The 27,461-nt window shown below is 35.8% G+C and overlaps 1 protein-coding gene across 3 annotated transcripts in view; it reads right to left on the bottom strand.

Annotated features, from left to right (window-relative positions):
- Positions 1 to 27,461, bottom strand: part of LOC100643889 (probable serine/threonine-protein kinase dyrk2) — a 263,981-nt gene that overhangs the window by 71,405 nt on the left and 165,115 nt on the right. The gene's annotated exons all lie outside the window — the stretch shown is intronic.

The raw sequence follows: 27,461 nt of genomic DNA, 5'->3' as shown, positions 1-27,461 counted from the left end.
CACAAGCTTTAAAATACAAACTGGTAGGCACAGAGAGAAAAAAAACAGTACAACGAACAATATCGGTCGTTACCGAGCGATGTTGCGATAACAGGCACACGAGGTTATAAAGATTCACAAAATGGAATAATCAAAATAAATGCTGTAGAGGAACACAACAATGAACATTCGACGAGTAGATATAAAAATTCGAATTCACGTTTTCGTGGCAGTGGACCAATGGCAGTGGACCGTTACAGAATTCCGATCGAGTCGAACTTAATATGGCGACGTTCTTCGTTTTTTTTCAACGGACTACCAACGTATTCGATCGTAACGATCCATAATCACGCGTCGATCATACAAGAATCGTTCAAGGGTGCCCGTAACAGAGCTCCCGTACCGATCATGCTCTTGCCTGCTCGCCTGACTGACTGACTGACTGGTTTTCACTCACTCACTCACAACGCGAAACCGAGTGGAATTGTAGCCACATCTCTCCCCACCGCGCGGCGTTTCCTTATCCCCTCCATTGCTACTAGAGCCAATCGGTGACGCGAAGACGTACATGCGTGTACGTACACACGCATGAAAATATTCCCATGTGAGAATACGTGTCGGTGCATTGGACCCTGATGCACACACGCTAAATTTTTGCGTGTAAGTGTATACATATACAAGCACGTTTTACTTCGAGCAAACATATAGAATGACACGGTGTCTACGAAAAAAATTGTCAGGATTGATTTCGTTGAAAAATGATGGTTTTAAAATGAAATAGATAAGGCGTGACGTGAACAGCGCGTATACTTGCGGAATTTAGGCGAAGATAATAACAGATTCGTGACGTTGCCATTTCACGATAAAAAGTGAATGTATTTGTGGAACACTCTGATTTCAAATCTTTTCACCGTAGAATTAGATTCCTATGTATAAATTGTATTATCTATGTATATATGTATGTATTGCTTTAGAATAACATCAAGCCAATTATAAACAGAGTAACTAAACAAACTTTAAGCAGATTATTAAAAACAATTTATTGCACACATTATACTTGTCTTTATGCAAACGTTCTCTGGTAAAAGAGAAAATAAACTAATAGAAGTCAATTGTAGCGTTATATGCGCGTACGCACAGTATTATATAACATTGAGCATAAGTAAATAATGCACTTTCACTGTCATCTACCGTTTCTGATTACATGATGTAAAATAGGAAATAAAGCAAATTCCGGATCTGATTAACGATATTTGCTCACCTCCTACACAATTTGCGTTAGGAAAAGTCTTTTGAAATTACTAATACATACTCGTCAACATTGCAGAGTGAATTGATGACGCGATTTGAGATTTCTCACATTGACGATCCCACTTTAATTTCCGGCAGCATAAACAACGAGATTCAGTCGCGTATTTCGATTCAAAGAACGTGTGACTCACTTGCTCGATCATAAGAAATCACCAATTGGTAATTTTTCACCAATGAATCGTGTTTAATATCAAACGATCTTGGGAAATTCACAAGGTAAACTATACAATTCCGTAGAAATTATACGAAAATAGAAATGTCAGAATAGGAATTATACCCTTCATGTCAATAAATAGATCGATATAATACGTACTTTGAGACTTTTTCGATTTTTAATCTTCAGTTTCAATCTCTGTGCTTTAATCTCGTGGAAACATAACAGTGACAGTAAGCTTAAACAGAAAATCTTGAAAATTGTTCCCATTTCGTTCTTAACTCCAAATACGAATATAATTCACTCGGAATAGAAACGCTAACTAAGCTGTCGAACATTTAGCAGCACACTTTAAAATAACTTATCATAGATAAGTAACATAACAATCAATATAGATATGCTTATGATATGTAATTATTTGTAACGTATATGATACATTATGATAAGATAAATAATCTCCTGTTTCAAAAACTTTGTTGAAGAACAGGAATAACGATTTTGGAGATCTAAAATTATAAAATTGTTATAAAAATAAAACTAGCTGCTGCAAAAAGAGTTCGCAATTGCATCGACACTCGAACAATCTATAATACTATTTATGTAGTATCTAATGATAACACAATACATGTATATACACGCAACGGATGTAGTTTGATATTTCTACTGACGCGAAACTCACGGAACATCCGCAATAAAGAGGGAAGTAACGCATCAAAGGACAACTGATTTTTTACCTAACGATCAACGGAAGAGTCCAAAGTCATGACCAACAGCGTTCTTTGTCGTGCTCTTCGCGATAACGCGTATAGTGCGCGATTCGCATTGGACAAGCGGCGCACGCGCCTTCTGTAACGCATGAAACAGGAAGAACGACGGTAGATATTTTTCTTTGGATCGAGCGTGACCGCATGTTACGCCGTTTCGCCACGTTTTATCGGCTTAAGATCAATGTGTCAAAGTTATGCCACGCATTAGTATCCGAAGGTGATTCGAGCTGGACGTTATCCAACGACCGCACAGAGAGGGAAAACCGCAGACAACTCGATCGACCGGCAGATTCTAGTTACGCGACAGGTAACAAAGTTTTCCTTCTCTCCACGAGAGGTTCTGTGGACGCCAGCTTTTCGACAGGACACGCATTCCATTTGCAATCAATTGATGTAAACTTTTGTCGTCTCTTGATTGATTTGGTGTTAGTCGTGTTTCTCTGAGAAATTTAATAATAGAACCGAGGATGTGGTTTCTTGAAGGTTTTCATCTTTCTTATTTCTTCCTTATTATTTTGGTAGCTTTAGGCTGGGCATTTTTACATTTAGTAAGTTTGTATATGTTTGTTGAAATATTTTGTATGTTGAATTTTGTAACCTTATTTAGTATATATCTGAGAAATTATGGCATGATTGCGTGTAAATTTTAATCTGTGTAATATGGTAATAAAAAGCAGTTGATCGGTTATGAAATTTTTATTAAAAACGTCTACGAAATAACAAAATTCTTGATTACTTTAAAAATTTGTAATATCGAGGATATTAGGGATTTTGTGTCCTCTAACTTATTGAAGAAATTGTGTTCTTATTACTCGAATATATTACACTTTGTAATTTTAATAAGTTACATGCTGGTGTTGGTGCTAGAATAGAATGTCTGTCAATAAACAGAAGAAAGAAATTTTCCCATGAATTCCGCGCATACCTTGATGCTTGAAACAACAACTTTCAAGCAGTAAAAACAACAGTATGTATTAACTTTATCATTAATGTGTTTTATTATCATAAATACTTGAAATATTACACTTTCGAATGTTAGCATTTAATTATTCGAAGTTAATCCAATAAATATTATAATCATGTGTCCATAAAAACTCGAGAAACCTGTATCAACTGGTCGAGAAATATTGGATTATTTGATATTTTAGTCACTTGGGTAATATAAAGGTGGATCATAAGCAATTCCGCGCTTGAATTATAATCGTAATAATTTAGAGTCAACAAATAGTATCTAACTTCGAATTACATTATCGAAACTAATACATCTAACAACGATGTCGTAAACGACACGTCTAATTACAGAATGCTCTGAATAGTTAATCGAGATGCCCAGGCTTTATTACAATTACTAATCGGCTCGAGCAGATAACGACTTGTGTATATCATACAATACCGTTGCACTCGTTTAATTTTCGCACATAAATAGTTCATCTAATTACGTAATTATATTCTTATTCGACAGCATCGTCTACTCCGTCACAGATCAAAAATCATCGAAATATGACCACAAAAATTTAACAAAAAGGAGAAAATATAAAGTTTAATTTCCAATCTTTTATTTTCCAACTCGCTTCAGGTAATTATAATCCTATACTATAATACTATTACTCTGTCAGGTATAAAAAATCATCAAAGTACCAGCAACAGATCTTTGTTAAAAATAGTGTCACAGAAATCTGATTTCCAAACTTTCTATCTTCCCACTTATCTCAAATAAGAGATAACATCCGATCTGACCAATTTCATATAGGTAATTAATTCCCTCATAAACAGCGATACAACTAAATTAACAGCGAATCTCACGTGAATGTGGCGATAAAACGGTAGTCATCGAATTTTACCACATCCTTCGATATCGTTCGAGACTGCGAAAAATTAGGACTACACGGTCCGTTACTTTCCCGTCAGCCAAATATTTATCGACGTTTCTATCTGTTTTACGAGCATGCAGTTTCAGCTTGTCCAAGCTGACACGAATTTTTGCCGTACGATTTCAGCGTTTCACTGCGATAACAATTTTACAAATGTTTACGAAGCCCTGGCGCCAGTGGTTATAGTATAACTATGTGGTCACACGATTGTTGGCGAGATCGACTTTCTGCAGTATTGTGCACACGATCGGGGCTCGAGCAAATTCTCAAATACATGTCTCCGGTCACGTAATAGCACCGGTTCATAGCGGACGCAAGCTCAACGTTTCGCACATGCGTTAGCAGGCGATTGAGGAAAAAAGAAAAGTGAATGTTTTGGCAGACTGTTAAATCCGAGAGGAAAAGTCGCATTAGAATATCTAATACGTTGAGTGTTTTACATATGCAGTGGTCATTGGTGACTTAAAGTGGCGCCATGATGACTATCGGCGACTTGGCATGTTCGAATCGATTAAGGTATTTGAATGAAATAGAAGACTCTTAAGTTTACAGTGTAACAATGTGAAATTAATAAGTGCGTTATGAAACACTAAAAAGGCATTTCGCTCTAACGAATATACGCGTTAATGACTATTTGCGTTTTTTCACCAATATTTGGGGTAGATTATTTGTCGAATAGTTTCTGCATGTCTGTCTTCCAATATGGAAAATCGTATTTTCTTCGTCTCTAAAATTCACACGATACGAAGAAACAAAGTATATACATGTAATGTTGTATTCATATATTTCGATGTGAATTGAGTTATTGGCCCCAGGTAAAATAATATCTATTATTCAGCAGAGAGCTATAGAATATACGAATACTTATATGGTATGAGAATATAAATCATGTAACCATCTTATACCAAATATCGAATATTCGTACGGTAATGTTCGATACGTGAAACGAAAACAAAGTTTAAACAGCAGACTCGCATGTCTTATCGGCGAAGGCTGCTAACGCAAATGAAATAAATCTCGTTATCGTTGGAACTAAAATTAAATTGATATCTGCAAAATCTTTCCTGTACGAACGAAGAAATTGGAAAGTTGATGCTAAAATTGATCTTCGCACTTTCTAAGATCGTCACTTTGTCACATATTATTCACTTATAATTCGCTTACAATTTACTGTACGTGTATTCGAACCGCACTTGTGTAGTTCAAAGGAAAAGCTGAATCATCAAATTTACATACGTACTAAAGATAGATTCATGCGTTTCATTCAGAAATTCTGTAATTTAATGGATACAGTGACCGTTATCTTAGCGCGATATCCGAGGTAATTCACTGAAATTTGATTTGTAATTCAGGTATCGAGAAATATAACATCGTTATTGTGCGTCAGGAACCGACAAGGAAATAATTCATCGAACCAAGATATTATCTTGTTCTTTTATAGACGTTATCAATTTTCGGCATTCGTCTTAAATGATTTATACTTAATTATTTACAATGCTTCGTATATCTTCACAATCGATATACCGGTGTATTTACATTAAATTAAATTGTACAAATGCTGTTAAGAAACATGGACGATATTTATAAGCATCGCTTATTGGAAGACATCCACGTACAAAAATGAAGTTCGAAGCCAAGTTTTCAAGTTATAAACAACTTAATTTTATACTAGAAATACACTGTCATAGATCAATTAATTTGCCGACGAACCTCTACTTTACTCGCACTTTGTGTTTGTCGCTTTAAAAAAACAATCGAGTAAAGTAGAACATCGTGTCGAATTTATCGTAAAACAGGAAATAATGAATTTCCGATTTAATCGTTCCAAACGAGTATACGAAAAATTGAATCGTCTCTTGAATCTTTTCCTTGCGACACGCTTTCAGCCGAAAGGATGTGACCGTAAGTGGACAATAAGGATGCCGCGGATCCTATTATGCCGCGTTCACGGTGTAGCAATGCGTGGGCGTTTGCGACGTGCGTGCACGAGTTTCGAGCGCCTTTGTCGACGTGCTCGTTCTGAAAAAGAACCGAAAAGAGCGGAAAAACGAGAAGGAAGAGAGGAAAAAACTGAGATGCACTCCCCTTCAGTCAGACAGCTGTCTGACCTGATTCCACGGAAGGGTTTCCGATCATGATGACAAGGTGGGCGAAGGTTTCAAAGAACAAGTCACTGGCCAGATGCGTTGTGAGAAACGCGACTATGTTCTATTTCGGAAGAAAAAAGTGGTCTACTGTTTGTAGGGGTGAAAAACCTGGGAACCACGCACCATGTGGTATTTTCAATCTCAGTGGGTTAGTGTGTATTTAGATATTTTCAGAGGGGTTTTATGGTTTTCATATGGGTTCGTGTCATGTAGAATCCTGTGATACGTTTGACAAACGAAGGGTTCGGTGGAAAAGTGGTAAGAGCGATGAAATTTAATTTGTTCGTACTGTGGTTGAAGATGAGCTCTGATAGAGAAATATGTATGTTTCTAAATTATAAATGGTAAAATGTGTTACCACATACCACGAACTTATACAAATTTATAGTGAAATATCCAGTTATATATTATGCTTTTCGTTCGTGGAAAAATTTGTTCGTACCATTTCTTTGTTCAGTCTTCCAAATGCGTTGAACTATGTCAGAAGGAAAAAGATTTTGCACAAATGAACCTGCGTTCGAAGATAGAAAATGTTTTACCTGCTTATTCCTCCCAAACGATGTTTCAGGTATTTGAAAACCGAACTTGATCTTAGGATTTTAAATACAATAAATAATACATAACGGTACGGTACAGTTTCAATGAAACTGGAATCTGTTTATAAGAATTTCACAGACAAATAGCAAATATCATAAAAAGGAATGGAACCCGAAAGCATAATATAAAACCACAAAACAGAATCTCAACTACGGATGAGAAGTACCATGAATCAGCCATATTATTTCCTTACAATCTTCAGAACGTTCTGCAAGTTCTCGGTACACGTGTAATACGTAGAAACAGATTTCTACATCCTTTTCCCCCTTGTTTCGACATTCACGTGGATATTCTCCTTAGAAATACTTGTAGCTTTTATTCTCACATCGACTACACATTACCTCGTGCAATACTCCTATTTGTTGCAGCAGCGTATTATAACGAGAATTCAGCAAGGTCGACCTATAAAAACGAAATTTTATTTAGTTGCAAATATTTACGTCGAATTAACGATCGTATTAACGAAGATTAAACGCGAAGAATTTCCAAGGGATCGAAGAAACATAACGCTAGGAGGAGAACGTCTAGGAAGAAAAAGACAGACAACCGTGATTTCACCTGAGTTCTACACGTGACCGACTATTAATGACTCACAATCGGATATCCGTATGAGTGTGCAGGCCCGTAACAAATCTCCGCAACATGTTGACTAATTAAATTACCACACTCCTATGAGAGAAACATTTTTACATTGAATAAGACATTTCTCTTCCGATATCTCGTGCTAGGCTGAGATAAAAGCTCAACGAACGTAAGATAAAAGGAATAATACGCCAGTGTGCTTGTTGTCGGTTGAAAATGGAACGCAGTTAACACGGTTTGAAGCATCGCGAAACGGAGGGTGATTCATCCGTGATTTCTCGCCCGTCGAAAAAGAAAGGAAGCCGTGGTTGGAACCGCTCTTACAGCCGATGCAACGCGACATAATTGTGTTGCTCGAAAAAGAAACCTTTCTCCGCTCTGGATGCCGCTAAACGTAATAAAACTCGGCTGTGCTTCCGCGTTTCGAGAACTGCCTTTCCTCAATTAAGATAATCTGACCTTTTCAAAAGTTTCGGAGAAAATGTTTTTCTTTCTCGGACGGCAAATGGAACGGACGTTGTCCACAAATGAACGACCAGTTTCGTAGATATACGGTACAATGGATCGATGCAGAGGATCTTGATGAGCGATAACTTTTATGGTTAACTTTTATGAGTGAGTATTCTATAGACAGAGAACAAGGAACGTGAAGTTGATTTTACAAGGAACACGAAAGGTATACATCTTTGTATTGTGTAGGCAATACGTATATATTTAGAGACATTTACTATATTTCATTTACCATTTCTTTCTTTTTACTTGTATTTTTAATCCTGTTATGGTTTACGAAGTTTTTTATGCGCAGGTTATATTTAATTGTATGCGTGTACTATTATATATTTATTATTGTTTCTGTTTTTGTGTTCGAATTAAGTTTCACTTTATTTGTTCGATTAATTAGTATTCAAAAATGAACAGAGATCGTTCGATCGAACCTCCTAATACGAAAAACCATATACCAGCATCCAATACACATTTTGCAGACCGATAAGAATTCTCAGCACCAGAAACAATTCACCGTTATCCCTGCCAGAAACACACATCGAACGAGGATAAAGATGAAAAAGAAAGAAGAAATAAAACAGATGTCAGATCTGTTCGAAAAGAAGAAAGAAACGCACATCGCTTTCACCCGTGATTTATTTACGTTTTACGCATTACTTTCGCGCGCGACTCGTATTTTCATGCATTACCATTCACCGAGTGTGCATCAGGCTGAGAATGCGTTTAGAAATGGCATACTCTACAGCTGACCACGAGTTACTTGCACTTATTGCATTTGAAACCATCGGTGCGCAACAGTCGTGCCATACAGATGACACGTTGTTCAGGTCCATAAATCGAAAAATACAAAAGATCGACGACGTTCTAGAAGCTTTTAATTTAATCTTACATTTACTAAATTTCATTTTAATTTAGGAAATTTGCTAAAATCTTCAAATTGTAAGAGGTTTGGGTTATCAAGGTTCAGCTATATTTATATCATGTTGTTGCGATAAATCAACTTATGGAAGTCAGTCATTCGTTTCTTGGGAATTGGACATTAACCATATACTCGTGTACTGAAATTGAAAAATTAGATTTGATCTTTGCAGATAATATTTCAATAATTAGAAATGATAGAGTAAAGAGAGATTCATTTCGTATATCGTTGACTAACTCTGGAATAATTTCACTATTTCAGGTTAGTTCACTTATCCAGCTATTTCAATGTAGCAACACGTGTAATAGTTATTATTCTGATTAACAGGCTGATTGCTGGCTGGTTTAAGAGTCTGGTTAATAATTACAAGGTGTAAGTACGCGTTGCCAGTTGTGATTTTCGAGCGGCCAGAACGAGTGCAAACAGACGTGTATAATCATCGAAATGATAGTCTACATCGGTACGATGCGATGGCTATTTTCACTGAAACGCAGACGAAGCGGAACGATAGGTGCAAAAATTATATAATCTGACGAAGGAGAAATCTTTAAAAACACTTGCGTTAAATAAGAATTACTTTCACCCCTATGTGTAATTTTAATGTTATCATTTGGAAATTGAAACGGGAATTATAGCGAATCGATAAAAGCAATGATGCACTTAGATATTCTTAAGTTTAATGCGTATCGATACCATACTTCTTTGTCTTACTTTGTATTTTACAGTTTATTGAACAAGTTTTATATTATACTTATAGTAGCATCATCATTATGTAGTGAACTAAGTACTATAATGGTGAAAATCAGGCTACTATTTTTGACTATCATGGAAATATCTGTATGCGTTTATCAAGGCACGGAGATATGAGACGAAACAAAGGGAAGTTAGATTTGAATACGAAATCGAATTGAAGATTAAAAATAATCACCTACGATATTACAAGGCAATTTTACAGACTTTATGAAATATCATTTTTGTTTCGCTATTTTGTTTCACGCCAAATCGCCACCACTTTCGTCATGAGCATTCTTCCTCGATTCGAGTATTCTTTCTCGAGCTAAAAAGTCGAAAGAGAAACGATAGGTACGAAAATTGCTTTCTGAGTGTAGGTAGCGGAAATTTTCTGACTCACAGAAAACTATGATTCCACGAGAGGTATTTGGTGTACGAGATGCTTGGCACACTTTATGCTTCCACGAATTCACATAAAATAGTAATGACTGAAATTTCATCATTATTAGTCGTGCAATGCTTGCGTGGTGTTGCTGTCGTTTATAGTGTTCCAATAGGGAAACAATCCGAAACCAGCCCACAGCATTCTACAATTTCGCGTTTAAATTCCATTGTGCTTGTAACGAGATGATCCATTAGTGAATGCCACCATTATTTTCGTTAATTGCGTATAAATCACACAATTATTTCAAGATCGGTAGAATTACCATTCAATGATGACTTTCTATTATTTTCATAATCTGTTACGCGAGAAAAATTGTGAAATTGTGAAACATTATGTATCACTCGTTCGTAGGTATAATTTGTCGAATAATATTTTTCTATTGTGAAACTTTGAAGTTTCTCGTCAATGGTAAAGTTCAAGCAAATACGCGAATACCTATAATAGTCCTTTACAGCGTAATTTGCACATTTATGTCAGTAAGAATGCTTGTAAAATACTTGTAAATCATATCGTTATTTCCTTTGATTATGCTATTGCTTCGAAGAGATTACGTCGCATATCTGGGCAATTTATTGAAATGAGAGAACATAAATATAGAAATTAATGGTATCGGATATATCAATGGCAATATCATACAAGAAAAGAACGTGGAAGATCAAAGAGAATTCTACATATAACTAGTATCTCATTTCCTGCTAATCTATTCGATATGCAGTTCCAAGAAATTTAAAATCATTCCATTTAGTTCCATGTACTTTCTATTTACTTGCATATATCTACAATTTATTTAAATCTCATTTACCTCTGTCCCTTCACTTTTACTAACATAGCTCAAAAATTTCTCTCCGACAAATATCAAAAATATCAAAAAACATCGTTTTCCAATTTTTCCTAATCTATTTACATTTCCACTTAAATCTCTTGAAACAACCATGCGCTGATTTTCTCGGAAAAGATGATGGCCAAAATGTTAGCATCCATACTTCTCGACCACCGTGTTTCCCAAGGTAAAAGATAAATCCATAGTCGAGCAGACTCTAGAAACGATAAGGTCTTCGAAACGTGCAGATCTCGTCTTTTTTTTTTAAGCCACGTAGTTGAAGCGTGTTCAGTAGCGCGCGTATTCTCGTAGGCAGTTTATCGGCCGAAGGAGTGCAGTTTAGAAATAGAAGTAGCCGTCGATACGCGTAAGAAATTGTTCGAAGCGTAAAAACATCGGATGTAAAGGAACAGAAACGAGCCGTGCAAATGAAAGGCCCACGAGCACAGAGCGAAATGGAGCAAAGCAGGAGAACTCATCGGCCACGCTTCGTCACGGTGTCGTGCAACCGACTAGCTAACAATGGGACATGGAAAAATACGCATTTTTGTTCCGTTTAGTAGTAACTCGACGGTGTCCGACATGAAATACCATTTACTCAACGCAACGTTTACCATTCTACAGAGTTTCTTCATTAGAGATGCATGTTGATTTGTTTTAACTCTTTATAATCAAAGTTTTTATTTTATAATCAAATTTCCTTTTTTACTTCATAATTAGAAAAGAGGAATATCTTTATTCCAAATCTACTGCCACTGAATATCTTCGGAAAATTTCTTACGTACAAACGAAGCCAAATATATATTTATAAAATGAAAAGTAACAAAATTGTATAATTTAAATAATAAAATATATAAAAACCTTCTTCACGCGTCAATTTTTTATTTCCATTATAACTAGAACAATATCTCTCAGAAAAATATAAATTACGAAAATATAACTCGAATTCTCACTAATTTTCATTTCCAATGTATTTCCTATTTTTAATCACCGATAATTTAATCCGACGACAAATACAAGTAACTATTTTCTCGCCAACGATATTTTCTACACGCATGAAATGCCAACGTACCGTACCTCGAATTTCTCAACTTTTCCCAATCAGAGTTCTAGACATGCAGTCTGACTTATTAGCAGCCGACATTTCTCAACAGATTCTTTTTCTCAGGAGCAAGCAGCTGTTCCATTTTCCCCAAACAAGTCCTGCCATGGTCGAACAGTTAATATCCTCGTGGAATTCGCAACGTTCGCGACGTTTCGCAAATACGAAACAACGACGAACACAGGATATTACAAATTTACTGACAACGGTCGGGTATCGATACTTCTCTTCTCCATTGTCCCAGTTTACGTAGAAGAACGAGTTCCATCGTTAATACGGTCGATAGCCTCGAGAAATTAGATTCCGCCAACTTACTATATAAAGTTTCATAAATACGAGTCTGCTACGAAATATAAAAGAAAACCGGATGTTGCAAAGCGCAACGTACGTCATATCGGCTCCCACAATGTAATACAATGTAATGTCAGGCGGATAATTGTCCTACGTTCCAGTCAAGATTCCCTGGAAATTGGCTAGCGAAGAACGAAGAAATACAGAGGAATCGGCGACAAGTCACCTTTCATTTTTCAATTCAGTCATTCATTGACACAGATTTAGCTTGTCAAGGCGAAGATGAGTTAACTCGTAATTTAGAATCGTTTCTTCAATGGACGAGGTTGAGTAACTTGGAAGAAAAAAAAGGTTCATAATTATACTTGTATGGAGAGAATTCATGTGTCGTACATTTTTCACTTTCGTTGCGGAAAAACGTAACTCTCACTAGATCTTTTAACTTTCTTTTATTTGCATTTCTCAAGATGTCTTAATTGAGAATGTGATTAATATTGCTTATATTGGAACGATAATTACTTTCAATTGTATTTAGTTATTATATGGGAATTTTTCTGTTTATTAAATATAAATAATTACAATTTTTCAGCATTTATATTTTTGTCTTATTTCGTACATTATTATTCGTACAATGATATATCCTGACTATATTTGGCTTACAAATAATTCCAACAAATCAACAATGCCTTTTGTATTATATCCCATTTGTTCGTATTCTTATCTATTATCCACCTTTTGGGAAAGTATCAAATCATCTCTACTAATTTATCGTCATCTATATTCAGGTTTTCAAGTTGAAATATTACCAACAGTTGTTTATAACATTCACAGTATATGTATCTTAATATTGACAAGTTTCCTTTTGTTTAATCATCATTATTGTCAAATACCTACATTATTATATTCTACCAGTGTACCATTATCCGAATCTATTTATAACAATCCATCGCTATTTGCGAAGTCTATCTACACCTATTGTTCTTTATCTTTTCTGAAACAATAAGGAGCTATAATTAACCTTAATTTTTGCTTCCATAAGCAAAGAAGCATCCAATCAACACATTTCCAAACTATAAAAGGTAAATAAATTATGCAAGTAGAAATGTTGAACGTTTCATTATCCATATGTAATTTTTCACCCACGTGACTTTCGGAGAAAAATGTAAGTATCGCCAAGACAGATAAGCGTTCGTGGACGCGAGAGATAAGAATTGAAACGTAGGTAGCAGTTTCAAACGTCATCGGAATTTGTCAAGGAAATGCACAAGATCACGTATACTAGATTAGTAAGAAATGACTGGTTCGTTTGTTTGACGACTAGATCTCCATTGTGCATTAGCTGCTCAAGCTAGAACCGAAGTGAATCAGGTTTAATGCAGTTTGACCATTAACGGTAGAACTTTGACGACCGAACTTACTTGGCAGGTAAGTGGTTGCACATTTCGGGGTAAGAGGAGTCGACTCTCGTGAAAATAAGTCTATACAAAGGAAACATGAGATAATGCAAGGTTATTGTTTGGTGAAGTCGCGTAGGAATGTTTGTAAAGAAGAAATTTAAAAAAAGGAGAAAATAAAAATTTGTTTTACCGGGAATATGAAGAAGAAGCTTCATACTTATCGACTGTAATTCTAAGAGTATTTTGTCTATGAAAAAATGCATTTATGTGCGGCAGTTTATTTAAAAAAAAAAAAAGAAAAACAGACATATCGAATTTCGTTGTTTGAATTTTGATATTGATAGTGAATTTAGAAATATAATTAATTCTGGCAGAGGTATAACGAGGTATATACATGATTGCCAATTATCACATGGCTTATCGTAAAATGATGGCCTTTAATTCAATTACTTTAACAGTTATTACCTCGTTATTCTCATACTTACGAATGTGTATATATATATATACAGAAAAAATATCCGCTACTTGTAGAGTGATTTTAATTACACGCTAATTAGCTACAGGATCGACAATTAAATTTTTTAATTTCATTCCCTGGTTAATTTGCAGTTTGTACAATATAACGTTGTTCAACTTAATTAAATACTAGGATCATGGAAAATATGATATAAAATATTCATACAACGTGCCGTTAATAATTATGAGCCTGTTAAAGTTTCGTAAATTCGAAGCTGTTAAGAGTATAATTTCCAATAACTTTCAGTTATCCAAAATTCCTGAAAATTACCGTTAATAGCGCACACCCTATTATAGCAGCTTAAATGGAGTTCCTAGTAGGCAATGGAACATTCGGCGAGAAAGTTTTAAAATGCGTTTCTAGATTATCTTCTCTCTCTCTTTCTCTCTCTCGATGATTATTAACGTCAATAATACTATCCGCCGTTACTTCGCATATAACCATATAAATCTGTGAATTTGTTCAACTAATCGCACAGTAAAATCGTCACGTCTTACTGTGCACCGCGTCAAACGCTTACGTAACACGTACCGATAGTATTTACGCGGCTCTCTGACGATAATCCAGGCTTCTTGTTGACAAAACGTCTTTCATCCGCGACTATTTTATAGCACTATTACACAGTGACTCACATACCAAGGAAATCTCCGTCGGCGTGCGTGCGTAATACGCGGGCCTCGTTATGAATGAAAATACACGTCGTCATGACGACCAGGTGAGAGGAGTCCGCGTACTTCAGGAAGTTCCGCTTTTATGAATGAACCAACCGTGAATACATGCACATAAACATATACGCGCGCGTTTACGCGTACGTTCATACGGTATACTCGTGTTCGAGCGTCGGCGGGTCCCGTTGGCACGTGTTGAAGAACGTTTGCCGCGTGAACGCGAACGCTTCTTTCACCAAAGGGAGGAGATTGAACGTCGTGCAACGACCGTAGGGGACGGTCAAAGTTCGCGCGATCATGCTCCTGCACACATATGCAATTGCAACTGCCTTCTTTGTTCATGGGATAGGTGACACGTGATGATGTCGCGTGAGAACGGGTTATGATGTGCGATATACATATAGAAGAATTTGCATGTAGTTGAATGGTAGTTAAAACCAAACAGACATTGCGGTTCTTATGATTTATGGAACATAGTTCTAGGGTACTGAATTAATACGTAATGTACATATATGATTCTTTACAAATAATAAATTTAATATATATGTACGCATCGCGTTTCAGAATTATAAAACCAGTTACTGAGGCAAGGAAACGAGCATGACACGTCATTAAGTGAAATCATATTGCGAAACGATTTATCCTCTTGTTTCCTAAAAAGGATAGATTATATTCGTTGAAAAAAGAGAGATATTTATTGTTTAAAGTATTATTATTTGAAAATCGAACTGAGAATCCGATAGAATAAAATTGTAAGAATACCTCGTATAAGTTCAATTGTCTAATTTTGAGACCTCCGATATTATATCTTGTGAGTGTACGAATATATACAGAAATATAATATATGGAGGAAGAATATCCCTCCGATTATTCGATATAATAATTGCCCAATTATAACAATCAAATTATCGCAATTTATGGCAAAGTATTTTAATTGATGAGATTATATTATTACGAATCTCTCCGTACAGTATCTTTCTACATTATACGCAAACATGTATATGTAAATTTATTTTTTTAATCGAGAGAATAATCGGACCAATTCAACGTAAAAATATCCTAAGAAGTATTAATAAGTCCCGGTGACCTTTCTATAGTCGACACGAGCTGCCATTGAAAAAGACGTCAGAATGTAAAGGACGAACCTGTAAGTCTAAAAGGTCTCCGAGGTATTAAATAATAGCATTAGGGAAAAGATATGAAACGGGCGTCGCGTCGTTTGCAAGAAGTTCGTTCTCGTTTCGCTGTAATTTTTCGAAGGTCTCGCTAGAGGGATTTTCTCGTGAAACTTGAACTTTCAAAGAAGCGCAGCACGCTTTCCACCGTTTTATTAGCGTTTAATTTAACCTTGAGATATTTTATCATACAACGTGGTATAGCACCGGTGGAATTCCGCTATGATTTATCGACCACTGAGTCGCATCCTAATAGTATGTAATAAACTATAAAACGTTCTAAACATGTACAGTTGCTTTAAATAATCTATGGACTAAGAAGTAATGCGCCAACACGTCATTTGAATCAGCGATGATTCAAGCTGAGTGAAACGTGCCAATTCATCGATATGATTAGATCGTTCGGCGGATATTTATCTATATAGATAGTTCTTTTGTATGTCAGTTGATAGATTAACAATTAGGTAGATAATATGGTCGTTCAACCCTTTGGTGATATGATATATTTGGGAGTATACAGAGAATATAATTATCGTTTGAATATGACTATCGTGTGATTTAGATGTGGATAGAATATTCGTAAAATATACTGAGATATTTTCTTAGAATAAAAAATTACCAATCTATAAAAATGACCAAATTATTGATTTTGAATATTAGAGAATATCAAGGAATATTTAGATGTTTAAAGATCTTTGCAACTTCATATAATTTCTGATTTTTTGAAATGTGCATAAAAATTCAGTAATCTCGTAAAAACACTATACGAACACTACATGAAAAGCGAACAGTATATTCTCCTGGCTGCTGCAATATTCTTTGATAAAATTATTTAAGAGGTCAGCTTCTAATTTCTACCACCACGTTGCTCCTATCAGCATCAACCGCCTCGAAATCTCCTCAAAGATACAAGAATATCGAACCTGTATAAAAATACACAGTTTGTATGTGAATCACGGTTTATGCTTGATAAGCAAGATTACAGAGTCGATTACTTGGCGACCAGGTGGAGATACGACTGTATGCAAATGACGCTAAGAACCTAAGCGAGAAACGAAAGTCTCGTTTTATCGTATCAAAGAATAGTCGCCACGAAGCAGGCGTTTATGGACTTTGTGAGTACCTACTCTCCTATCCGTGTGAATCTCGGATCGTTGCATCTTGTAAGTAAACATGTTTAGCGCCCACTCGAGAATCTCGCCGTGGTTCTCAAACTCGAATCACTTGCCTCAACTTGGTTATTTTTGAATGTGTGTCCCTGCGACCACCAGGAACGCTTGATCCTATGGCATTGTTATCGTGGTTGCCGATAAGCGGAACCGATAGCGAATCTGTTGTACCGTATCGAGAGATATGTATCGCTCGGGTCAGTCTACTTTCTGCGACCAATAGTCTCAAATACTTCCGGTTGCATTGCGAGTCGTAAATTGAACTGATATTATTCATAGCTGGTTTTGAGTTTAGTTTGAAAAATATTTATTATGCGATTAATAAACATGTTCAGTGCGAAATCGATGCACGTATCGAGGAGGATGGAGTTCAGTGACGACGTCGATACATGTCTCCATATTATCTTTTCGTTAAATATTTCTCAATAATTTTTACGCGTGCTCTACTTATTCCTTTAAGGAAAATCAAGCAAAAAATATTTTTTTCAATTATTTTTGCCATGAATGGTAGGAATCGCAGGAGTTCTCTCACATGCAATGCGTTAATATGTTGTTTCTTTTTGTTTGTAAATTCTATTTATGCTTTAAGTTAAATAGGTATCTTGGAAAAAGAATAAGAAGAAGGAGTTGAAATTGGAAAATGAAGGAGACGAGAGAAACGCTGTAACATTCATGGCTAATAGACTTCACGGGTTAACGTCTAATGCGGCAAAATTCTCATTTACGAGCGATTAATATTGCATCCACGCACAACGCCCACGTGTATTAGATTTGCGAATCTTCACAGCCTACGCCTGGCATTGTATCATAATACAACGATTCAGAGACCTTGTCTACTGCACACGAGAGATTCTCGTGATTCATCGATACCTCGAGAACTGCCTTCTATTCGTTTCTTCACCCTCCAACGACTCCAGACTGGTTCAATTCTGATTTCCAGACAAACTTTCTTTCGATTATTTCCTTTGCTCGTGGAAAGCAAAAGGCTCTTAGTTTCTACGAAATTAAATAATTTCATAGTATATGTAAATCGATATCTACATAAAACTTTAATTTCAAGCATATTCAAAAAATCCTGGCAAAAGTAATAAAATTTACTTACATTATAATTTAAATAACTTCTGAATTATATCGAATCATTGAAACATATGAAACAGAACGAAACTATGGTGAGACGATGAAACGAAATAGGTAAATTTCATCGTGAAAAAATTGATAACCGAAGATGTGAATTATTTCTAACGGGGCATCCAAGGGAGCTATTTTTGTCTCTGGCCCATCAGCTTGAACTTGTAAATTCCATTAACGACAAGGCTCCGAAAGCCCGGTGGGACACGCGTCCAATCAACGCGAATTCGCAGCTAACTAGCGAATTTATATGAACGAGTAGCTGTGCAATTTGCTATTAACGATCTCCCGTAATCGAGCATTCGCTACAATTACTGATTCACGAACGTCACAAAATTTCCAATCAAATAACTCTTCGAATATTAAAATGTTTAATTGCGATCAATACATTTAAAGCCGTAAATATACGTTCAAGTTTCGCCCTTTAAAGGATTCAATTTAGAGTTTAACATGGAGTTCGAAATATTATCCATTAAACCTTCGTCGGAAAAAGGTGACAGACTTTGAAATGACGAGGAAAATTTCGTTCCAACGTGTAGTGGAAAACAAAGTTTCCGACAACGATACGAATCGACAGCAACATAACGTATGGCTCCGTAAAAACGGATGGAAATAGTTTTTCTCATTGCAAGCCGTGACTCTGGCCGCATACTTTTCAACGTCGTGATACTTATCGTCGTGGCGCGAGCTTTCAAACAACACACTACTCCTACCTGGTCGAGTTGTTAACGTCAAGCTGGTAATTTCTGATCTAGGCCAGCGATGACGTCGCCAGAGGTCGTTGCAAAATATCAAAATTCGTGTTATCAAACTATCCAATCAATGGCTGAAGATCAACTCCAACTTTTAAATGTCATTTCGAAACTTCACATGTTACACACGCTTTTACTGGATTATACGCCAGCAGGTATTGAATTTTTCAGCAAAGTATTCAAGTTTTTGATTAATCGGTATAGCAATAATTTGGATCCATACCGACGCTATTAAATGTTGCGAAGAACTAACAAATTTTATATTCCATAATTTTTATATCGACGATCGGATATCAATCTTGATTCTCTTCAAACGTCACCGCAAAATGGCTTTCTGCAATTTGGCTGTAGCAGTCGTAATTAACAACTGGACTTCGAATTGCATTTATAGGAAAAATGCATTTATAGGAAATTTAAAAGTACAAAATTCCACAGAATACGTATAATATGAAAAAATATACAAAATATTCACAGTAACGCTCCCTGTAACACTCAGGCAGATGAAACGATTTTCCACCAGAGATTTTACATTTTCAATTATATTATTTATTATTTTTATGACTATATTGCTATATATTATGCTGTTACAATTATCTTTGAGTTCTGAAAAATATTAATTTGCATAAAAATTCACAGTCTACTAACAATATATCTATTTCTCAGAAAATATCGAGCTTAAATATTAAACTTCATGTACTAAAAGTGACTAAACTTTGATCCAACAAATCTATTTTACGTTCGCTTTTAGCGAACGAAAACATACGTCAATTACATTTAGGACCGCAAAGCGTTAAACTTCACCGCAAAAATCCAAATTTCCAACATCCGCTGCACCTAAGCCCCTAATCAAGGACCATCATCTGCCCATTCATCACTTTAAACACCGCTCGTTAGACGTCTTTGCCAAATTAGGCGGCGACGTTCTTCCTGTTCGACCGCTAATTAATTCGCGGGACGGGCATGCGACGACCCATTTCAGTGAACCAAACGGTTCCGCTTTAGCGGTGGTTCTGTCGAACCTCTCGAGCCTCTCGAACAATCACGACCCACCAGAGAAAGTTACAGGACACGGGTGTTAATTAATAGGTTGACACCGGGAATAATTGACATGGAATCAAGCCGGCACACCTTCTTTTCACACGATCGATCGCCGTCTCGTTGCCGTAGCCAGATGGGCGATAGAGCACCCGAGAAATCGTAAAGCATCGAACCGCAATTATATATCAAGAAACGAAAGAGGTTCTCGATAGATGTATTAACGAGATTGTAGTTAGGTTGCCTTACGTTTCAGGAAATTGAATAGGATCGAATAGAAATTTGAATATGCGTGTATCGGAAGGCGATTAGGTTCGATTCAGGTTTCACTTTGCCGGATTTATTAAACGTTCTTACTATCGGTGGTTTTGTTGGTTTAGTTTCTTCGAGTCGGAGTAGAAAGCAGCGTTTAGCTGTACAGTGAATTAGCAGCGGTTTAGGGAGACGTTGGTAATTACGGTATAATTGTTGAACAAAATGAAATCGTAATTTGGATTCGAGCGAGAAAAGCCTCTTTCGACAAGGAAATATTTTATATGACGGGCGATGTAAACTTTTTATCTTTTCATTAGTCACCATCATATAAACACGAATTTGCATAAAGATCCGCAATGTAGTTATCACGTACGATTTATTATGGGCAATAAATATTTTTTGATACACATATTACTAATTGAATTGTTTTTTTTTTTTTAATTTAAATTATTCAAGAAACAACTGACGTCGTTCGAATGATTAAAGGTAGTATGCATATGCGTACGATTATTTTGCAAATCGACGTCCTTTTATTTATCGACAACTGTAAGAAACGCGATCTTCGATATCCTTGCGTTGCTACTGTCACTTTCCTCGTTGCTTGTTCAAACCGTAAACATTTGTATTCGCTACCGTTCGATAGGCGTGAGAATAAGCGAGGGAATGCATCAGCCTGGCAAAGATACTGTCAACGTCGCGTCGATGCCTTAATCAGACACGCTCATTATTGCGCTCTAAAAACAATCGATTAAACACGGAGTTCCGCTGGCACTAACTCACCGTGTCAGTTATTTACAAACGATATCGATCGCGGATAAAACCGTGATTTCGATTGGTAACAGTCTCCTTTTACAGGCAACTGCAATAGCGGTTGCTACGATTCTTGGCACATCCTGTTTTATATTTATTCCTTGAAGTATGTCAAACAACTGTTAGAATGTTATGTACACCTGTTATTGATTTTTTGAAAGGTATGTAAATGGGAAAAACGTGATCAAAATTAAAGTTTAATATCTCGACGATATATCTAAGAACAAGTTTATATCTTCGAAGACCAAATCAAATTCGAATTTTTTCATTTTCGGATTTGCAATGTGTTCAAAACATTTATTTCGTGTTTAATATCGATCAATGTGTTTAAAGAAATAAAGACAACGTTTTAATAAATTTTGCTTTATTTAACTAGTTTTTAGAAATGTAAGTTTGTAAATTTGTGTTGTTCGTTGAAAAAAAGTAAAATACATGTAAACATACAGATAACACGCGAACGCCGCATTAGAGATCAGAGAGCATAAATTAATTATGTAAGTGGTAGAAGCAGCATACGACTACTACACATCGGATATAGAATATCTTTAATCAATACACATTTGCTAATTATACAACGTAATATTAATAATTCGCTCGCGATCATTTATTACGTATTGGAACACCGAGTTTGTAAATTCATGAGACAAACGATATATGAGATTATTCTTTAAAAATATTAAACAGCCACTGTGTGGTTTATCAGTTACATCAAACATCCACGGAAAATAAATAGCTCCGTTGATAGTAAAAATGAGTTATAAACATAAGCACGACATGCTACGTTTAATATTGTTACGAAATATTTAAGATGGCTGTAAACTATGTAGGATTCATAAATCGCACTAGATCACTGCGAGAGATATCGTGACTCTGAAACCATCGACTTTAAAATAGAATGGAATCCTCTGAATTTTAATATTCGCATTCTTTAAGAAAAATACTATCATAATACCATGTAAATGAAAATATTAAATCGCGAGAATGTTTCGTTTACATCGACAATTTCCATAAAAAAATCCAGACATGCTTTCGTCCTGCATACTTGTAATTATGTCGTTATCTTTCTAACGACGTATTGTAGAACGATTGCACTGTGAAATCCAATTTCTAAGCGAACTTTATGTTCGCAATGAACTTGTATGCTTCCTTGAATTTCATTAATACAGTAACGAATAATAATTAACTTTCGTTGATTTTCAAGCGTCCTTAAATTCTTATGACACGATGCTGATAAATATCTTTTTTATCTTTAAAGTAATCTTGAACTCTTGCAATATAATCTTCATGGACCGGCATAACTTTCAATATAACTTACATTTTTCGTGACCTCGACGATCTTCTTTAAGCTTTAAATGACCTCGATCTTTTACCCCAAAATTTCGATGACCTGGATGACCTTCAACCGTTCTCATTCCTTTTCGGCGTGACCCGGCCATCTTCTTTTAATCTTTGAATGACCTTGCCCTAAATTTTTCATGACCTCGATAATCTGCAAATGTCCTTGATTTCCTATGATAAGACCATAATCGATCTCATAACCGCAATCTTTAATCACGCAACTCGTTATTGACCTCTCATCAATGATCAATCGATTTCCTCATAAACTTTAAGTAACTTTGACTTCTCGTGACAAGACACCCATGGCCGCATCAAACAATACTTGATGCATCAACTATACTATACGAGTAAACAGAGCTTCGTTTATCCGAACTCTATTTATAGGGAAGATACTTTATAATAACTTACTAAACTAAACTTACTTACTATATACTTATTAGTTTTATTCTATAGTAGTTTAATTCTATCGTAGATAGAAAATTCAATTAAACGAACTCCTTCAATGAACCAAACTCAGATAGATACATAAGATTGAATAAAATTTCGATCAGATCTCTTAAACAATTTTATTCGAAATCACCGTTCAATCAAATTTTCGATAATTATTTTCGTAGCCCGAATTTTATATCGTACAACGGGAGGAAGATTTTCCATTAAACATAACAACTCATCGCAACGCCATATAAAATTGAGTAAAATTTTTAATCAAACTACCTACACACATTACCTCTAAATTACGGTAATTACCTCTATAAATTGAATTATACTGGTTATTATATGTCGATTATACGAGTGAAACGCGCGAAAGATATTTCGTTAAGCGCAATGGCATGATCCAAACTCGGCTGAAATTGAATAAAACTGAATAAAATTTTAACGAAACTTCCTACGTACTTTTCCTCTAAATTACGCTAAATTACACAAACTATAAACCGAATAGATTATACATGGTGAAACGTGCGGAAGATTCTTCCGTTAAGTGGCGAGCTTGGCTACGAACCAAAGGAAAACACGACTGGTATCAGCTACCTGGTATTATCTTTCGCATATTTCGAGCGTAGACAAGAAAACCACCGACAGGAAATGAAGATAAGCGTGTGACAGAATTTATCGTAACTGTAAAAACAGGAAGTGTCCTTCGCTAAAGAGCGACATATTCTCCGTTGGAAAATCCTGGAACGCTTTTATCACGACGATCCACAGCGCGACGTGCAATGTAGTAAAATCGAAATAATCATTGTTCGATTTTGATCTTATTAACCGATGATATTATAAATCTATAAACAAGTAATATAAATGTAAAGAATAATTTCCCCCAAAATCGATAGAGGATTACTAAAAATCGTTTATACATGAAAATCTCATCACTTGAAAATTAGCTCGCTCATCCATTATACATTCTTGTTTGCCAAATCTTGTTAAACAGTGTTACACATTGAATGTAGAGAATCTGAACAAAGATATGTATAAATTTAATTTCCAATTTAAAAATTTCGTTCTTTCTTTAAAGTACAATAAAAAAAAGCGTTTCAAATTATCCTGTAATTTTGTTTATTTAATGTCAAGAAGGTATTGTATTACATTGTTGTGTAATTTTTTCCTGCTACAAACCACTATACTGAACATTGTTTATTTCTTTAGCGAATCGTAACTTGATCGAAGAGTGTATTTCTAACTACACTTATTCCAAGAAAATCTTAAAAGCTACACAAAAACTCTGTTCTTTGCTAAATTTTACTACAGTATCTGACGAAATGGAAGGGAGAGTAAATGATTTCTGCATGACACTTATGAAAATATGGCAAGATTGTTCCTAGTATCTGTACTATTTATTTCAAAGTAACTCTGTGTGTGGTTAGATAAACAAATAAATAATCAAGATATTTAAATTGAGCCAGGCAACATGGAAAATACTAATAAAGATTTGATAAACCGATTTTTATTCGCGTCGGATCCCCTGGTATCAAGTTTCAAGGAAATTTCACACTGTATGCATTTTTTATCTTTCGCCTGAATTTTCATTCAAATGCCGCACTGTGGAACATGAGAACGTGCTTCCAAACATTCTGACGTTGCCTGTGAACGCGCGACGTTGCCTGCGAACGTGCGACGTTGCCTGCGAACGTGCGACGTTGCCTGCGAACGTGCGACGTTGCCTGCAAATGTGCGACGTTGCCTGCGAACGTTCTGACGTTGCCTGCGAACGTGCGATGTTGCCTGCGAACGTGCGACGTTGCCTGCAAACATGCGACGTTGCCTGCGAACGTTCTGACGTTGCCTGCGAACGCGCGGACGTTGCCTGGGTACTTGGCCCGCGAATTTTGATTTTTGTCTCGAATCCTCATTCAAATGCCGCACTGTGCGGTCGCTCGAAACTCTGAGAAACTTTCAACTCGATTATTTTCGCGTTACTGTAGTCGGTATATCGATACCGATGATTTATGCAAGGAATGGTCTTGCTGCCAATAGTCTTGAATTAATTATCGATGCAAGTTTCACAAGGAGAACTTTGACAATGGTGCCCAAGGGTTCGATTCATTTCCATTCCTTTGCGAATACGATTATTGTAAGATAATAAAATGCTTTCACATGGAAATCGGGCAGATGCATATTTCTAACTGGAGACATTAAGCTTCAGTGAATATGAAAAATATATATATAAATGGACCGGGCTGATTATTGACAAAGTCCGAAGTGATGCAAATTATCATTATCTTTATCATTTCTCGTCGTGTCATTCTTTTTCCGTGGTCATAACATAAAAATTGTTAATACAGTTGACTATTCGAACTTATTACGACATATGTTGTTCGAATAGTCGAATAATCTCGTTCCTATGTCAAAGGAGATGATTTATTTTAAACTACTATATAAATATTAATATCAAAGAAAAATAAAAACCCTCGAATAAAAATGAGCCATCCTCAAAATTTCTCGTAATTGACATTCTGATAATCGTTGCGTTAATCACTGTTCTAATGTAAAAATTACAAATAAAATCGTGAAACTATATTATTCTAGTATCTATAATTTTTTCTCTTATTTCCCATTAAATTCACATCCTTTCCCACCAAAAAAGAAATTTCCTTTTTTGATACTTACAGCACATGACATTTCAATTTCTCGATCTGTTAAACCTTACACATTTTTACCTTCCTTCTTTTACCTCTCTTTTATCTCTACACATCTATATCCCTCACATTCGTCTCGCTCGCATATAGAATGAAAGAATATCTCTATACCATTACCAAACCCTTTCTCTTCACGTATCTTGGGTCACCCATATATTAGCACAAGTCATGTCAAAAATAGACCAGCAGAAAACGAACAGTCGTTCCAATAAAACAAATCGAAGCTCGCCTTTCGTGGAAAGACATTCAGAGGCACTTGAAGGGGACGAGGTTCAAGGAATCGAATCATTTAGTTTCGCGGGCAGAGTATCAAGGATCCAGTTACTTGCACGATCACGGCCGTCTCTGTGTACTCACAATCCCACGGGCGAAATTGACCGTGAACTTTTCTGACCCAGTTGCTTACATAATTGATTCGTCTTCGTTAGCGCGACTCTCGTTCCGCCGCCGGAGTAATGCAACGAAATTACGTGACTGCCATAAACACGAGCCGTGATCCACGGCAAGTTACGCGAGACGATTTTAAAATTCACCCAAGCCCATTCGAGTTCAATCGGACAATCGTTCGAGATGCACTTCTTCGTCTGCTTGATCATTTAAAAGCGAACGACTCGGTCGAGAGAACGATTTACGTTCGGAAGGTGCATTTCCCAGGAGAGCAGCCAAGTGAACTTCTTTTCGGTTTACCTTCTATTTTTTGACAATGGCACTTTTCCTCTTTTCTCCTTCTTTTATTTTTTCTTCGCGACTTTCTTTATTTAAGTAGTTGGCGCGTGATCAGAATTTTCCTCGAAAGTGCGAGAAATTTAATCTTCTATATTGCCATGTGACTTTAAGTTATAAATACAGATACATATGCGGACTATATATACAGGACTATAATTCGTAAATTTTATTCTATTTGCTGTAGATATGGATAATTAAATTTGTTGAACCTTTTACTAGCGTTATAGCGAAGTCAAACGACCTCTCCCGTTATAACGATTATTAGTTTCTAGATTATGGATTGAAGTGACAAATTGTATCAAATTACACGTAATCTCTACATAATCTTTCTCTCTCATAAATAAACAAAATTCCTGTTACAGATTGTCAATCTAATCTAATCTAATTAGATTTTATTTAATTATTCCATTATTTCATATTTTTACAGGAATATAATAAAATATAAAGTCAATAAGATATAAGAAGTATTGTTAAATTACTTCAGAACGTTAATCTTAATCTATTCAAACTAAAATAGAAGAAAAAGAAATAAAGAAAAGAACAACACGGAAATTATTGAAAGGTTCATCAGACCGCGTAACTACTCGAAATACTCGTTTCTTTTCCACAAGTGAAACGATACCAATTCTGTTCATCTCATTACATCCTAATATATCCAATAAAATGAAACGCATAATTTAAATTGTTCTCTGTTCTCTAATTGAAACGTTATCCCTCCCAATACCCCTTAAAGTCTCTCCCAAAAATTAACTACTATCAAAGAAACCTATCTACTGTGTGTCTGTAGTTCACCGTAAAAAGAAAGAAAAAAAAAAAAGAAAATAAAAGTAGAAGGGAGAAACGACGCAATTAATCCAGCAACGTATTCCTATTTATATTCAATTTCACCCTGTACAATACGAACACGATGTTTCGATAAACGTTTCGTCGCATCTGTGAACGGATACGTGTCGAACGAACACGAAGGTATTATTAAAAAGCCCTTCCTGTCCCATGTAACGCAACATGCATGATAATCAAACAGGCTTGTATCGACATTTTCCTACGTAGGTGGAACACATTGTGTACGTACGCGTATGTCAGCGGAAAGATAGTGGTTCTCAAATGTACAAGACACTCGAGATCTTTGAAAATTATTT

Source organism: Bombus terrestris, chromosome 6 (genome assembly GCF_910591885.1).
Source record: "Bombus terrestris chromosome 6, iyBomTerr1.2, whole genome shotgun sequence".
Taxonomy (NCBI): Eukaryota; Metazoa; Arthropoda; class Insecta; order Hymenoptera; family Apidae; genus Bombus; species Bombus terrestris.
Note: the sequence above shows the minus strand (reverse complement) of the source record. Positions and strands in the feature narration are given on the sequence as shown.